General features: G+C 42.7%; 1 pseudogene; it reads left to right on the plus strand.

Moving 5' to 3' along the window:
* Positions 1 to 530: 530 nt before the first annotated feature.
* On the plus strand, positions 531 to 12,739 carry LOC148529087 (uncharacterized; annotated as a pseudogene).
* Positions 12,740 to 16,354: the final 3,615 nt, after the last annotated feature.

Below are 16,354 nucleotides of genomic sequence, written 5' to 3' on the forward strand. Positions count from 1 at the left end.
CTCATCTCTTCCCATCCTGGTTCGAAAAACATCAAGGCTGACGCCCTCTCTAGGAGCTTTGAACCTATGAAGCAGATCTCCAGTTCAGATGAACCAATTTATTCCGGACTCCTTCCACTGTGCCATCACCCGAAATTTGGCTGAACTCATTCAGGCCTGTCACTCATTCAGAGTCACCTCCAAATAAGCCTTCTGGTTTTCTATTTGTTCCAGAAAAATTCAGGAGATCAGTCTGACTGGATTTTCATGCTCGTTAGCAACTCTAAGGTCCCCCGGGCATCAGTAAGACCTTAGAGTTGCTCTCCCACTCAGTCTAGTGGCCTTCCTTGACCAAAGATGTGCGTGAGTTTGTCCTGGTATGTGAGATCTGTGCCCAAAATAAGACACCTCGGACAGCTCCTTCAGGTCTATTACCTCCTCTCTCCATACCTAGGAGACCCTGGATTCACATATCCATGGATTTCATCGTTGATCTTCCAGTATCTGCTCGATGTTCTGTGATCTGGACTGTGGTCGACCGTTTTAGTAAAATGGCGCATTTCATACCTTTGCCGAAGTTATCCTTTGCCAAAGAACTCTCCGGCCTGTTCCTCCTAAATATATTTCGCCTGCACGGGTTACTGATGGATATTGTGTCGGATCAAGTAACGCAATTTGTGGTACAGTTCTGGAGAGCCTTCTGTGCTTCTTTGGGCATTGACCTCAGCCTTCCTTCAGGGTACCATCTGCAATATAATGGGCAAACTGAGCAGGTTAACCAGTCTTTGGAGCAATATTTGCACTGTTATGTCTCCAAGTCTGGGTTTCCCATCTACCGCTTACTGAGTTCGCTTTCAACAACTCGTGCCATTCAGCATCTTCAGTGTCTCCATTCTTCTGTGTCATAGGCCAACATCCTAGAACAAATTCTCTCGACTCTAGTTCATCAGTTTCACCTTCTGTCTCTCAGCTCCGTCGTATTTAGAGCTAGGTACATGAAAGCCATTCGGAAGGTCTCTATCCACTCCAAAAGATCTGCTGACAGACATCGGAGGTTGTGTATGTTTAAGAAGGGTGATTTGGTTTGGCTCTCCACAAAGAACATTAAACTTCGCCAGCCTACTCAGAAGTTGGGTCTGAGGTTCATTGGTCCGTTCTGCATAATTTCTCAGGTGAATCCGGTAGCTTTCAAGCTTCAATTACCCAAGTCTCTCCGTATCAACAACACCTTCCACTGTTCCTTGTTCAAACCGGTCTTCAGTTCAGGCAAGTTTAAGCCCAAGTTTCCATCCAGGCCTGCTTCAGTTGTGGTCCATGGTCAGCATGGTGGAAAAGATCTTGGACTCTAAGATTTCCAGGGGTTGTTTGCATTTCTTGGTCCACTGGAAGGGCTATGGACAGGAGGAGTGCCCTCTACATATTCCCAGACTGAAGAGACTTTTCTTCCAAGATTTTTCGGACACACCGGGTTATGGGGGTTCTTCAACCCTGCGTCAAGGGGGGGAGCAGTTTACCTTCTCATGATGCTGTTGGCTCCCTAGCCACACCAGCAGTTTCAGTACTGCCACCGGCTCACCAGTCTTTACATCGGCTCCCTAGCCACACCAGCAGCTTCCCTGCTGCCACCAGCTCATCAGCCTCTCCATCGGCTCACTAACCACACCAGCAGCTTCTGTGCTGCCACTGTCTCCAAAGCCACACCATCAGCTCTCAAAGCCACATCACAAGTACACAAACTTGTGTACCGGCTCCCAAGCCACACCATCAGCTCTCAAGCACGCAAACTTGTGTACCGGCTCTCAAACCACACCATCGGCTCTCAAAGCCGCATCTCAAGTACACAAACTTGTGTACCAGCTCTCAAGCTGCACCATCAGCTCTCAAAACCGCATTGCAAGTACACAAACTTGTGTACCGGCTCTCAAACCACACCATCGGCTCTCAAAACCGTGTGAACCACTACTACCTTGAGTATTATGACCAGATGGCCACCTAAGTTCCGGTGATCATTTATAGATCTGGGGCTATCCAGGAGGTTTTGGTCGGATCATTCAAAAAGTTGTCTGATGGATAGGCTGCAAACGTTCTGCGCTGCACACTCCCACAAATGACAAAATAAGTTTTTTGCCATTCGAACATGCTGGTCAATTTCAGCATATTGTTGAACGACTTTAGAAAAGTCATTCAGTGGATATGTAGTGAGTGACCAATGGCGAATGGCAAATGACTTTTTGCCGCGAAACTACTCCCTGGACACTCCCAGCAGCTGCCAGTCATCTCCTGTGCCCTGAAGTAGAAGAAAGCAGCAAGCTGACGCTGGGGGACCACGCTGCATTTCAAGTTTTTAAGGTAAGTACTTGGGTGAGGGTTATGGGGGGCTACGGGGATGGGGATCCACTGACCACTAATGTATATGCACTGGGGGAGATCAGTGGCAGTGGTCAACTGCAATGTGGGGGGGACCCACTAATGTCACTATTTGACCTGAGGGGAGGGGGGGGATCGGCCATCAGCCATGTGGAGGGTGGGAAGACAAACTGACCCACCAATGTCACTATGTGACCTGGGGGGAGGGGGAGATAAGTGGGTGCGGTCAGCGGCCATGCAGGAGGGAACCCACCAATGTCACTATATGACCGGGGGGAGGGGGGTATCAGCGGTGATGATCGATGGCTATGGGGTGGGTGGGGGAGGGACCCACTGACCCAATAATGTCACTATATGACCTGGAGGGAGGGGGGACTATTAGGAGAACTTCAAAGGTGCACTATTGGGAGCACTGCAAAGGGGCACTACTGAGAGCACTGCAAAGGAGCATTATTAGAAGCACTGTTTAGGGGCACTACATTGAAGCACTGCAAAGGGGCACTACATTAAAGCACTGCAAAGGGGCACTACATTGCAGCACTGCAAAGTGGCACTAATGGGAGCACTGCAAAGGGGCACTAATGGGAGCACTGTATAGGGGTACTACTGGGAGCACTGCAAAGGGGCACTACTGGGAGCACTGCAAAGGGGCACTACTGGGAGCACTGCAAAGGGGCACTACTGGGAGCACTGCAAAGGGGCACTACTGGGAGCACTGCAAAGGGGCACTACTGGGAGCACTGCAAAGGGGCACTACTGGGAGCACTGCAAAGGGGCACTACTGGGAGCACTGCAAAGGGGCACTACTGGGAGCTCTGTATAGGGGCACTACTGGGAGCTCTGTATAGGGGCACTACTGGGAGCTCTGTATAGGGGCACTACTGGGAGCTCTGTATAGGGGCACTACTGGGAGCTCTGTATAGGGGCACTACTGGGAGCTCTGTATAGGGGCACTACTGGGAGCACTGTATAGGGACACTACTGGGAGCACTGTATAGGGACACTACTGGGAGCACTGCAAAGGGACACTACTGGGAGCACTGCAAAGGGGCACTACTGGGAGCACTGCAAAGGGGCACTACTGGGAGCACTGCAAAGGGGCACTACTGGGAGCACTGCAAAGGGGCACTACTGGGAGCACTGCAAAGGGGCACTACTGGGAGCACTGCAAAGGGGCACTACTGGGAGCACTGCAAAGGGGCACTACTGGGAGCACTGCAAAGGGGCACTACTGCGAGAACTGTATGGGGGCACTACTGCCAGCACTGTATGGGGGCACTACTGCAAGCACTATATGGGGGCACTACTGGAAGCACTGCAAAGGGAGACTAATGGAAGCACTGCAAAGGGGCACTAATGGGAGCACTGCAAAGGGACACTACTGGGAGAACTGCAAAGGGGCACTACTGGGAGAACTGCAAAGGGGCACTACTGGGAGAACTGTATAGTGGCACTTCTGGGAGCACTGCAAAGGGGCACTATTAGGAGCACTGCAAAGGGGCACTACTGGGAGCACTGCAAAGGGGCACTACTGGGAGCACTGCAAAGGGGCACTACTGGGAGCACTGCAAAGGGGCACTACTGGGAGCACTGCAAAGGGGCACTACTGGGAGCACTGCAAAGGGGCACTACTGGGAGCACTGCAAAGGGGCACTACTGGGAGCACTGCAAAGGGGCACTACTGGGAGCACTGCAAAGGGACATTATTGGGAGCACTGTAAAGGGACACTATTGGGAGTACTGTATAGAGGCACTACTGGGTGCATGGCAAAGAGGTACTATTGGGAGCACTACAAAGGGGCACTACTGGAAGCACTGTATAGAGACACTATTGGGAGCACTGTATAGGGGCACCACTGGGAGCACTGCAAAGGGACACTATTGGGAGCACTGTATAGGGACACTACTGGGAGGACTGCAAAGAGGCACTATTGGGAGCACTACAAAGGGGCACTACTGGGAGCACTGTATAGGGGCACTACTGGGAGCACTCAAAAGGAGCACTACTGGGAGCACTGCAAAGGGGCACTATTGGTAGCACTCTATAGGGATAGTACTTTGGGGTGTCAGTAATGGGGGGGAATGTATAAGGGGCAATCCTATTAGTTTTTATTAATGGTCTATAATTTATTTTTTTTTATTTGCAGATGTCCAGTCTAAAATAAAAGATAATTTTGGATGGGATTCATTGAAATGTACCAGGCCAATGAGTGTCTGTGGAAGGTTGCCAGTAAGGACTATGCAAACAAAGAGGTAAAGAATCAGAATCGGTGTTAAATACCGCCGGACGTGAGCCCGGCGGACCAAATACTGACGCCGGAAGTTAGAAGATGAAGATCTCTACAAGGTAAGTTTTTTTGCTATCGCTAAGCCCTTTCCCCCCTAACCCTAACCCTCCCTTAGGGGTGCGTGACCCTAACCTCCCCCCTAGTACCTAACCCTAACCTCCCCCCGTTAGTGCCTAACCCTAACCCCCACCGTCCCCGCAGCCAAAACCTATCACTGCTGGGGGGTGCCTAACCCAAACCTCCCCCCGGGAGTGCCTAACTGTCAAAGTCAAAAATATTTAAATACACTACAAAATAACTCATATCCCAGACATTAACATTAACTGGCATATTCTCATGGCATATTTTAAAAAAGCCATAACCTGTGTGTATTTCTGTGATCTATACACATATACCACTTTCTTTTAAGGAACCTTGGCCCTCATTCAGAGCCACTCGTAAGCGGCAGCTCGTTCGCTCCGAGCAATGTTTGCCAAACTGCGCATGCGTACGGATCGTTATACGCATGCGCGAACCAGTCAGTGCGGCCGAAATTCATGTGCTCGCAAAATAGCGAATGCCTGCTAATTTGAGTGACAGGATGAGGCGTATGTGGGTGGTAAAAGGGGAAGGTGCTTGAAAATGGGGAGTGGAAATCAGAACGCAGGCGTGCTTAAAGGTCAAAACGGGCGTTTTATGGGTGTGCATATTTAAAACAGCAGCGTCATTGACCACGTCACTGGGTTTTTTTTTAGCCAGAACTGCTCGCAAAATTGTGGTAGCAAAAACCAACCACAAGAATAGCGAGCAGTTCATACCCTGTTCGATGTACTCGATTAATCTAATAAATAGCGGACATGACATCGGATGCGAGCGGCCAGGGGGCGTAGTTTCCCAAAAAACGACCGCAAGTTTTGTTCGCTCGTTCAGACCTAGAGGCGTGAACAGACCGCAAACAGCGAACGGTTCATTTGAATAGCCACCCCTATTTTCTGGACGAGCGAGTGCAAATAGCGACCGGCTCTGAATCAGGGCCCTTATTCCATTCTATTGAAGTAACAAGTTGCAAAGTTTCGTAAACAATAAGGCTTTTTGTTCCTCCCAGCAGACAGGGTGTCATGAAAGGTAGTATTTATTAATCAGTTATCCTCCTTTGGTTGTGTTTGATGTGTAAATAGGTATGTCATGCCTGGGGACTTAATACCAATATATACGACCTCTTGTCTGTTGTTGTCATGGTTCCTCTTTTGGTCCATACTGGAAAATGGACATGTCAGTTTATGATTGCCAAGGGTACAATTCTTTGATCCTGATTAGAATGGTAGGCATACACCATACTACCTGTGTGCATTTTAAATGATCTAAGCAGTAAAAACCTGTTTCTTATAACAATGACCCATAGTCTCAGTGTAAAACAAATACCTCTACATGCATGCTACTAAACATTTATAAAGTCAAACCTATTTAATCTATTTCTCACTTTAAAATATATATGTGCAGTGTATCTAAAGTAACAATTAATGATGTTTTCAATTTAGGCAATGTCTCTCATCCTCATATCCCTAGGGTATATTTTATTTTACAATTGATTGCCAGCTAGCTACGGTGACAAGTTCCCCCTTGTGGCCGTGAGAGATTAATTTGATTCGCCACACATTAATCTAACGTAATTGTTCCCAATGCATTTTTAGGCATTTCTTGTAACCAAACTTTCCTTTCATAATCATCATTTTACTATAACCATTATACCACTGTAATGGTTGCATATTTCCTCTAAGATAACACCAAAAATACAAATATATGTTGAAAAGAAGAAAACCAGCTATACATATAGTCCAGGGATGGAACCACATATTAATATCGTGTTTGGGGTCATAATGTACAGAATTGTGTTAGCAGTAATCCAGTGATTGCGAATAGATTGTCGCACATTGCAGCAACAGATATTAGCAATGCCGGATTTATGTTTAATAATAGCATATAACAATGGTTGATTTGAGCTAGCTTTCTGGAGGGAACCCAGAGGTGAACATCTGTAACAGCAACCTAAGCCTAGGCACCACCAACTGCTCGAACCAACCAATGACCCCCAGTGAACTGGAAATGTCTTGCCCCTGGACCAACGGAAGGAGACACAACTTGCCATTATACACACCCATAATTTAACTGTATAAAATAAGGCTCCCCTGATCCAGCGTCCAGTAGCTGTATTCTACCAGTCATCTGGATCCAGGAAACACATGCAAATGTATGTATACTGGTTTGTAAACTCTGACCTGTTTTCTTGAACTGTATTGTACCACTGTATAACTTGTAATAATAATTTTATATATTCTTCCAATACAATATTTACTTTTGTGCGTTGGACCACAGAAACTGGTGTGTGTTCACTTGCTTTCACATAAGGTTATTATACTGTGATCTATATATATTGCACTGTAATTCACATTGTATTTTGATATGAAGATAGCAACTATTATGCATACTGTTGGTGTTACAATAAGGGAAGGTATTGCGTATGCATCACACGTTGCGTACACTGTGCATTCACATTTGCATATTGCCATACGCAAGGTGCGTCCACATGGCATCAACAGCCATAGAGAGATTTAAAGTAGGATTTCGCAGTTGGGACTGCATCCGGTCCATCTCACACTCGCGGACTAACAGGACTACACAGACGTTGGTCTACCAACAAAGGGTGGATAGACGCGTCACTAAAACTGATCCAAAAAATCTAATGTTGTTAAACCACATCTGTTTTGTATAGTCTCAGAGGTGCTGATGCAAACCAAGGAACAACAAAGAAAAGCTATTTCTTTGGTCTGTTGCCGCAAGATTACGTACAGCTAAATTACGAACACTGTATAAATTATGTTCTAGTACTCATTTATAGGTCTGAATCAAATCGGATAAGTTTATTTGTTTTAAATTATAAAATTGTGTGAGCATATAAGCGCATAATACTTGCATAGGCCTGAGTTAACAAAAGCTCCATTCACGCCTAAACGTTTAGGTAGCATGCAGTGGAAGTTGTCCGCCTGGGTAACTTCCGATGTTTGTGAGGAACACGGAAGCATATAAAAGTACCAGTCACTAACAGCAATAAGAATTACAGTTTATGTTTTATTGCCGGATTTGATTGTTAACGTATGATAGTCGTGTACGCAGATACACATGTGGCAACGGTACGGTTGAGAATGTGTAAAATTTTCTGCACTATTAGCACCAGGTTAATACACTAAATTAAAGTATATATATATATATATATATATGTATATATATATTGACAAAAAAATAAAAATATCCGATTTGAATAGTATTACTGTAATATTTTACAACAAAGTGTAAGACCTCTGGGAAAGTACTATCTGTTTCTGTGATATGATTTTTTTTCTGTACAGAAAATATATTTTTTTTTGTGCGTGTGAACAGTTGAAAGAGAATTGCATGAGTGTGTGAACCAGGAAGGTACCGCAGTGAAACGCTGAACTAAGAGGTTCTGGCGGCATGTTAGGATCGCAACCACACGTTGAAAGGTGCAGGAAACGTGTCCTATTTGAAATCAATTTCCAGGCGTGAGGCTGTCCTATGAAGACCTCAGGTGCAGGGGGCATGTCCTAGTTAAACTGCCTCTGTAATCGTAAGACACATAGATAACCAGTACCTGTGTGTCTTGCGCTTGGACAACATGTTTGTGTATTGTACGCATAGAGTGTAATATGCAAGCGTGATTTGTGTAAAAGAAAGGAAATGTCACTGATTCTCTTGGTTGAAAAATCCTGGTTGAAATCCACTGGATGGGGTGGTGACGTTTCCCATCCGGAATTTCAGTGGAAATAAACCAAAGTAGGTAGGGACCCCCGCTATATGCATTGCCTGTTATAGAATGGTCAGTTGCATATTGACGGGAAAAAGTTCAGTGGGAGTACTTAGAAAGAATCCCCCACCAGTATCCTAAAGAAGTAATTTAGCAGTTTGGTAAAACCACCAAAAATGGGTGCTAAATCTACTCGTAGGATGACCGAGTAAACTGTGGTTCCAGTTGAGGGCGGACCGAAAGGATCCGCAGGAAACAATGCATAGCAAGTAATGGTAAGTACGCAATAGCTTAGGCTAATGAATGGGTATGCATGACTGAGAGTGGTAAAGTATCATTTCCAAAAAAATGGTAGTTTCGATCCCAAGGTATTACATATAGTACAAAATCAAATATGCCTGTTAAAGTCACGCAATTTGGGGATGAAACATAATGATTGTCTGAACTTATGGCATCGAGAAGAAAAAAGTCAAAGAGAAATGAGTAAGGAGCAGAAAACTGGTACTTTAGGTAGAGTGAAAGCAAATGCACCACCGCCACCATATGTGGGAGGAAAAAAGAAAAGTCAGAGTTACAAACCAGTAAAACTAAAAAAAAAAAAATTAAAATAACTGTAACCTAATACCCTGTACTAACCAATTTGGATAGTTTTTATTCAGGTAGAGATGATGATCCTACGCTGGTCTCGGCCATTTCTCATGCACTCAGCATCCAAGAAGGGCAATATTCCCAAAGTAAAGGAGAGGCTGCAGCAGATGCAGGAGAAGTGACTGGGACCAGCGAAAGAGGTAAGTATGGTACCATCCATAGAACAGAGATGGTAGATATGTATCATCCCTCATATGGTGTTTATTCCCATGAATATATATTAGTTATGTAATTCATGTACCATGTAATCTTCAATCTCTCACATACCCCATAGCACCCTCACACAAGATTCTCTCTATTCTATCACATTTCTCTCTTTTTCCCCATAGGTATTTTTTCAGATAGATTGTATTCCCCAATGTATCAATAAGTCCCGGATTTGCTCTAAATGCATGAAGAAATATTTCTACCCTTTTTACAATCTCCTCATACACACACACATACACACCTATTGTTAATATTGGAAATGTGATAATATCGTTTTACATATATGTGCATATTATTGAATAAGAAATTGTTATTGAAAGATACTTTCCTTTACTTTATTTCATACCTCATACTCATTTATGAATTAATTATCCAAATGATTTAAAAGGTATACACAATAATCTTGGGTAAACTTGCAAGTAGGTTATTAAATGAATTATAATTAGTTATTAATTATGATCTGTTATTAAATGATACTAATATAGAAATGTAGCCAGATACTAGAATCATACCCCTATCATATAATTTGTCTCTAAAAAAAAATTTTTTTTAAGTTTATTGAACCCGATATATTATATGTATATGTTTGATGTCCATACACTATTTATGTTACTACATGAGTTAAGTTTAAGGTGTTTTAAAAGGTACCTGTAGTTAAGATGTATTTAAAAGCCTCCATGGAGCGTTATAAACCTAAGCACTATTATTATTATTTTTTTTTCTTTTCTTTCTTTTCCATTATATGATCATGATCATGGTTTCTTTTCCTAACCTTATGCCAGAGAAAAACGTGTTTTTAAAAAAAAAAATTATAACATATTATTGCTTTGTTTCCACAGAACTGAAGTAAATGTTAACGCTTTCTGCATGATGACATATAACCATCTATTAACAGTTTAAGTTTTGTATTGGGACTGGATAGAAGTAGAAAGTAGAACAGTTTACTGTTGATCTTGTATGACTGCTAAAAATACCTTATAGTTTATGTGCCTTGTAATGCACAAAGGGTGGAGCATTTAAGTACAGATATGGTGTGCACTAATATATTCTCAAACTGGGTAGAGTCATTCCCTGCTGCTTCAAATACTGCCGTGTTTTCGGCAAAGAAAATTGTACAAGAATTTGTGTGTAGATATGGTTTCCCTAAGATTATTGAAAGTGACAGGGGTACCCATTTTTCTGGTGAAGTCTTTCAGGTCATGTGTAAGCTGATGGGCATTAATAGTAAACTTCATATTCCCTTTCGACCCCAAGCCAGTGCGAAGGTGGGGAGAATGAACAGCACTATTAAGAACAAATTGAGCAAGGTGATGACTGAAACGGGATTATATGTGGCTGGAGACACTGCCACTAGTATTGTATAGCATCAGAACCACTCCTAGATCCCTACTTAACCTATCACCCTTTGAAATCCTTTTTGGACAACAGCCACACGTAATGATAGATACCCAGGACGATTTGAAGTGTAACAGTGAAGTGACAGTACAATACCTTATCAGGATAAGCCAGCAGTTGAAAAATCAGCAAAGAAACTTGAAGCTAGAGATTCCTGACCTACCAAACACTTATTGTCATGATATTGAACCAAGGGACTATGTTATGATTCAACATTTTCTACGCTCAGGTTGCCTAATAGACAGGTGGGAAGGACCATACCAAGTTTTGTTGACCAGGACGACATCACTGAAAGTAGCCGAGAGAGAGACTTGGGTCCATTTCTCCCATTGCAAGATCAGGACATTTTGTTTTTGTTTGAGGCCCCGAGAAGTCGAGTATGGGTTTGGAGGTGAATCTGATGGAAAGGACGAGAACTTCATAGAATCCCAGGATCGGTCTATCACTTTGATCAAAGCCGGAATTAGTAAGAGGTCTGGTAGTCACGGAGGTTGGAGACAGTGTGATGGGCTATTATCTGAGGAATATTGTATCTGTAAGTACTGCGAACCCACAATTGAGGATGAGTGCATCCAGAGATGTCAGTCGAGTAGTAATGTCGAATTTGACAGACACCCTTTGAGTGATTACCACTCATTAGTGGGTAAGGTTCTAAACCAAACAGTGTTGGGTGTGCTCACAAGTACCTCAAGGACAGAGTAATTCGGGATTAGTGCCATACCAATTAAAGTTAGCAAAGGTACTTGAATTACATGGGGGAGACAGGTGGACAAGAAATATAATATATCTAGACCCCCTAGTCTTAAGCTCCACCAGTACTATGTAGATAGATCCCTGGTATGTTTAAATATCACCAATTTCAGAAAACCAGGAAATTGGGAGGTGATCTGGAACAATCAGACAATGACCTATTCACACAGAGCTGATAATGAGCCTATTGATTCCGAACTTGTACGCAGAATTATTGCAAGTGGGAGATACTTCCAGTATAGGTACATGCGTAGATACGACAAAGTAATGGTTGGCAGAGTATCACTACGGTACTGTGCAAATATTATACAACCGGAAATGTCTAACGGTCAAATGGGTGAGATGGGGACAGGATTCTTTGTCAGAATAATGTGTTCACTGATAAGGATGCATTCTGTTCCTTATGTTCTCCCAGATGATGAGTATTTCATATGTGGAAGGAAAGCGTACAAGTGGCTCTCTCCGAACTCTGAAGGTTTATGCTATCTCGGAAGGGTACTGCCAGAAATCATGACCCTTACACTTGACAAAAATGATAGACATTCACCACAACTCTCCCCCTCCTTGTACCCATACTCATTATGAACACAGTTATAAAAGACACCTCATAGACAAGGGAGACCCCTTAGCCTCAAATTTGATACAGGAATCCACCAGGATTCAATTCCTCATCGCCTTAGATATCACCCGTATGGCCAGAGGAGTTATAAATTATAGGTACATCCAAGTGTTGGCAAATTTGATTGATAATATCACTGAGATGTATGATGACACCTTCAGGTTTACTGGTAGGGAATTGCAAGCCTGCAAGAAAGAGCTTGTGCAACACAGGATGGTTTTGAATTATGTCATGGCTGTAACGGGTGGGTACTGTGTAACCTTAGCAACTCAGTATGGAGTAAAATGCTGCACTTACATCACCAATAGTACAGATGATCCGAAGGAGATGATTGAGCAGAAAATGGACGAAATACTGCAGCTGAAGTAGGAATTTAGGAGGAAGCACAACCTCACTTTAGCTGCCGTGGGCAAGGAATTAACTGGATGGGTCACCTGGTTAAACCCACTCAAGTGGTTCTCTGGGTTAGGAGAGTGGGCACAAGAAATGGTGATGAATGTAGGGAAACTTCTACTCTGTATCCTGGGTGTCATCATACGTATCCGCCTGATATTCAAATGTGTTCCAATTATGACCCGGCGAAAGAGGGCAACCAGAAATACAAATTTAATGAATCTAAGGAGGGGCAGTGTTGAAAATGTGGCAGATTTGTTGTATAATCCTGAAATCAAAAGCACAATCAAGTAATAGAAATGTGAATAGGTTTAGTCATGTTTAATTATATGTATAGTAAATGCTACATCAGACATCATAGAAAATGTAGTCCTAATTTTCCCAAGCACTCTTTATAGGTTAGATGAGTTCCCACATCCTACCAATGATCCCCAGAGGATCCGTTGATTGCGTATAAAGGTTGACTTACCCTTACCCCTGTAGTCCCCAACACAAATGTAATAGTCGATGTCTGACTTGCGATATAGATATGTATACATATACCTAAGTTATCAATTAGTGTTTGTATGTATTTCATATGTTTTTTTTTAGGTATGATAGTTTATGGAGACTATCAAAGGATGGACTGTCGAAGTCAAAAATATTTAAATACACTACAAAATAAATCATATCCCAGACATTAAGATTATCTGGCATAGTCTCATGGCATTTTTCAAAAAAGCCATAACCTGTGTGTATTTCTGTGATTTATACACAAATACCACTTTCTTTTAAGGAACCTTATTCCATTCTCTTGAAGTAACAAGTTCCAAAGTTTCATAAACAATGTTCCCCACAGCAGACAGGGTGTCATAAAAGGTGGTATTTATTCATCAGTTATCCTCCTTTGGTTGTGTTTGATGTGTAAATAGGTATGTCATGCCGGTGGTCTTAATACCAATATATACGACCTCTTGTCTGTTGTTGTCATGGCTCCTCTTTTGACCCATACTGGACATGGACATGTCAGTTTATGATTGCCAAGGGTAAAATACATTGATCCTGATTAGAATGGTAGGCATACACCTATGCATACCACTATCTGTGTGCATTTTAAATGATCTAAGCAGTAAATACCTCTACATGCATGCTACTAAACATTTATACAGTCAAACCTATTTAATCTATTTCTCACTTTAAAATATATATGTGCAATGTATCTAAAGTAATAATTAATGATGTTTTCAATTTAGGCAATGTCTCTCATCCTCATATCCCTAGGGTATATTTTATTTTACAATTGATTGCCAGCTAGCTTTGGTGACTAGTTCCCCCTTGTGGCCGTGAGAGATTAATTTGATTGGCCACACATTAATCTAACATAATTGTTCCCAATGCATTTTTAGGCATTTCTTGTAACCAAACTTTCCTTTCATAATCATTATTTTACTATAACCATTATACCACTGTAATGGTTGCATATTTCCTCTAAGATAACACCAAAAATACAAATATATGTTGAAAAGAAGAAAACCAGCTATACATATAGTCCACGGATGGAACCACATATTAACATCGTGTTTGGGGTCATAATGTACAGAATTGTGTTAGCAGTAATCCAGTGATTGCGAATAGATTGTCGCACATTGCGGGAACAGATATTAGCAATGCCGGATTTATGTTTAATAATAGCATATAACAATGGTTGATTTGAGCTAGCTTTTTGGAGGGAACCCAGAGGTGAACATCTGTAACAGCAACTTAAGCCTAGGCATCGCCACTGTTCAAACCAACCAATGACCCCCAGTGAACTGGAAACATCCCGCCCCTGGACCAACAGAAGGAGACACAACTTGCCATTATACACACCCATAATTTAACTGTATAAAATAAGGCTCCCCTGATTAAGAGTCCAGTAGTTGTATTCTACCAGTCATCTGGTGACGACTGAACTCTGGATCCAGGAAGCACATGCAAACGTATATGTATACTGGTTTGTAAACTCTGACCTGTTTTCTTGAACTGTATTGTACCACTGTATAACTTGTAATAATAATGTTACATATTCTTCCAATACAATATTTACTTTTGTGCATTGGACCACAGAAACTGGTGTATGTGTGTTCACTTGCTTTCACATAAGGTTATTATACCGTGATCTATATATATATATTGCACTGTAATTCACATTGTATTTTGATATGAAGATAGCAACTATTATGCATACTGTTGGTATTACAAGGGAAGGTATTGCATATGCATCACACCTTGCGTACACTGTGCATTCACATTTGCGTATTGCCATATGCAAGGTGCGTCCACATGGCGTCAACAGCCATAGAGAGAATCAAAGTAGGATTTCACATAGCCTAACCCTATCCCTCCTGAGGTGGTGCCTAACCCTAAGTCCCCCCCAGGAGCCCCTAACCTAACCCTCTTCCCCTGCGGATGTCCGCACCTGGCGCCCGGCTTACTGTCATTCAGTTTGCCGGGTATCGGGCTCCCGGCGTAGGTATAATGACAGGCATCGAGATTTGACTGCATTGCAAAGAATCAGGCACTGAATAAGCTGGTGATCTACAATCGACGCCTTGAATGTGATGCTGACATTGAATGGGTAAAGGCAAAGATTCAGAGCTTGCAAACAGTGTTCTTAAAGCAGCACAAGAAGTACAAGGCAGCACAATGTTTGGGAGCAGGTGCTGATGAGGTCCAGAAGCCCAAGCTGTGGTACTATGACCTGCTCACATTTGTTCTTGAACAAGAGTCAAAGACACAGTTGCGGTGCTCGCTGGAGCCAAGGGTCGAAGAGGAGGAGGACGACCTAGAAGAGGAGGTGGAGGCTCAGGGTCAGGTAAGCTATTAAAAATGTCATTAATTTACTTTGGAGTAGTTGAAGTCAATTGTTTTAAATGAACAAAAATGTCAACTGATTGAGCATCTGACTTTTTACATTTCCCATGAGTTTCTGATTTTCCATATCAATTTATGGTAAGTATAAATGTTTTATTAAAATTGTATTCAATTTCTTTTTTTTTTTTCCTTTTAATTCTAAGGTCGACTTTCTCGACGTGGATCCTGAAGCTCCATCCAGAATGCCCACAGAGGTTGGCTGCATCAACATCAGCTGCTGATCCTCCAGGAGGAAGAGACGCAGACTGGTTTCAGGACTCCCGCCTCTGGACCGACAAGGACTGACCAATTTATAGACACGTGGAGGAGCTTTTAAAGGTTCCCCCGAGTGCAAATCAGGCTTTTGGAATCAATGTCGGCCACAAAATGGATAAGATGACTCCAATTCAGCTTATCCATTTTAAGAGAGTAATATATCACTCTATTATCCTTGCTCATCAAGAGAAATTGAATGAGCATACGGATGTAGGGTCATATATTATGTCTCAGCCCCCCATCAGCCTATGGCAATCTTCCCATCCCGCCTTATAGACCCTCGTATCTCCCTCAGCCAATTGGTTCTCCATCACATCCCCACCCATATGCTGCATCGCGTAGCCCAGTGCCACCATCTCCCTATGCTGGCACATCGAGTAGTGCTGTGCATTCATCATGGATGAGCGCACAAGCTGCACTCCAGGCCGACGAAGATTTTTACAATTAGTAAATGTTTTATTCTTTGGTTTTTTAGTATTTTTTTAAATTGGTCAGTCCTTTTGTCTTTGGTTTTTGTTCAAGAATGACCGTCAGTTTGGTCATAGTGCCATGACTAGGGCGCATGGACTTCATTGGATTTGTTTCCCAAACGTTGTGTACTTCTTATGCTCTTATTGTTTTTTCCCTTTACCTTCTTGACGTTAGCATCACGTTCAATGGTGTCGACTGTATTTCACTACGTTTTTCAGTGCCTGATTCTTTTTGTTTGCGTAGTCCTTAAGGCACTCATTGTTCTGGTACAATTGATGAATCCCAACCAGA

The sequence above is a fragment of the Taudactylus pleione genome, unplaced genomic scaffold, assembly GCF_031769625.1.
Source record: "Taudactylus pleione unplaced genomic scaffold, aTauple2 ptg000087l, whole genome shotgun sequence".
Lineage (NCBI taxonomy): Eukaryota > Metazoa > Chordata > Amphibia > Anura > Myobatrachidae > Taudactylus > Taudactylus pleione.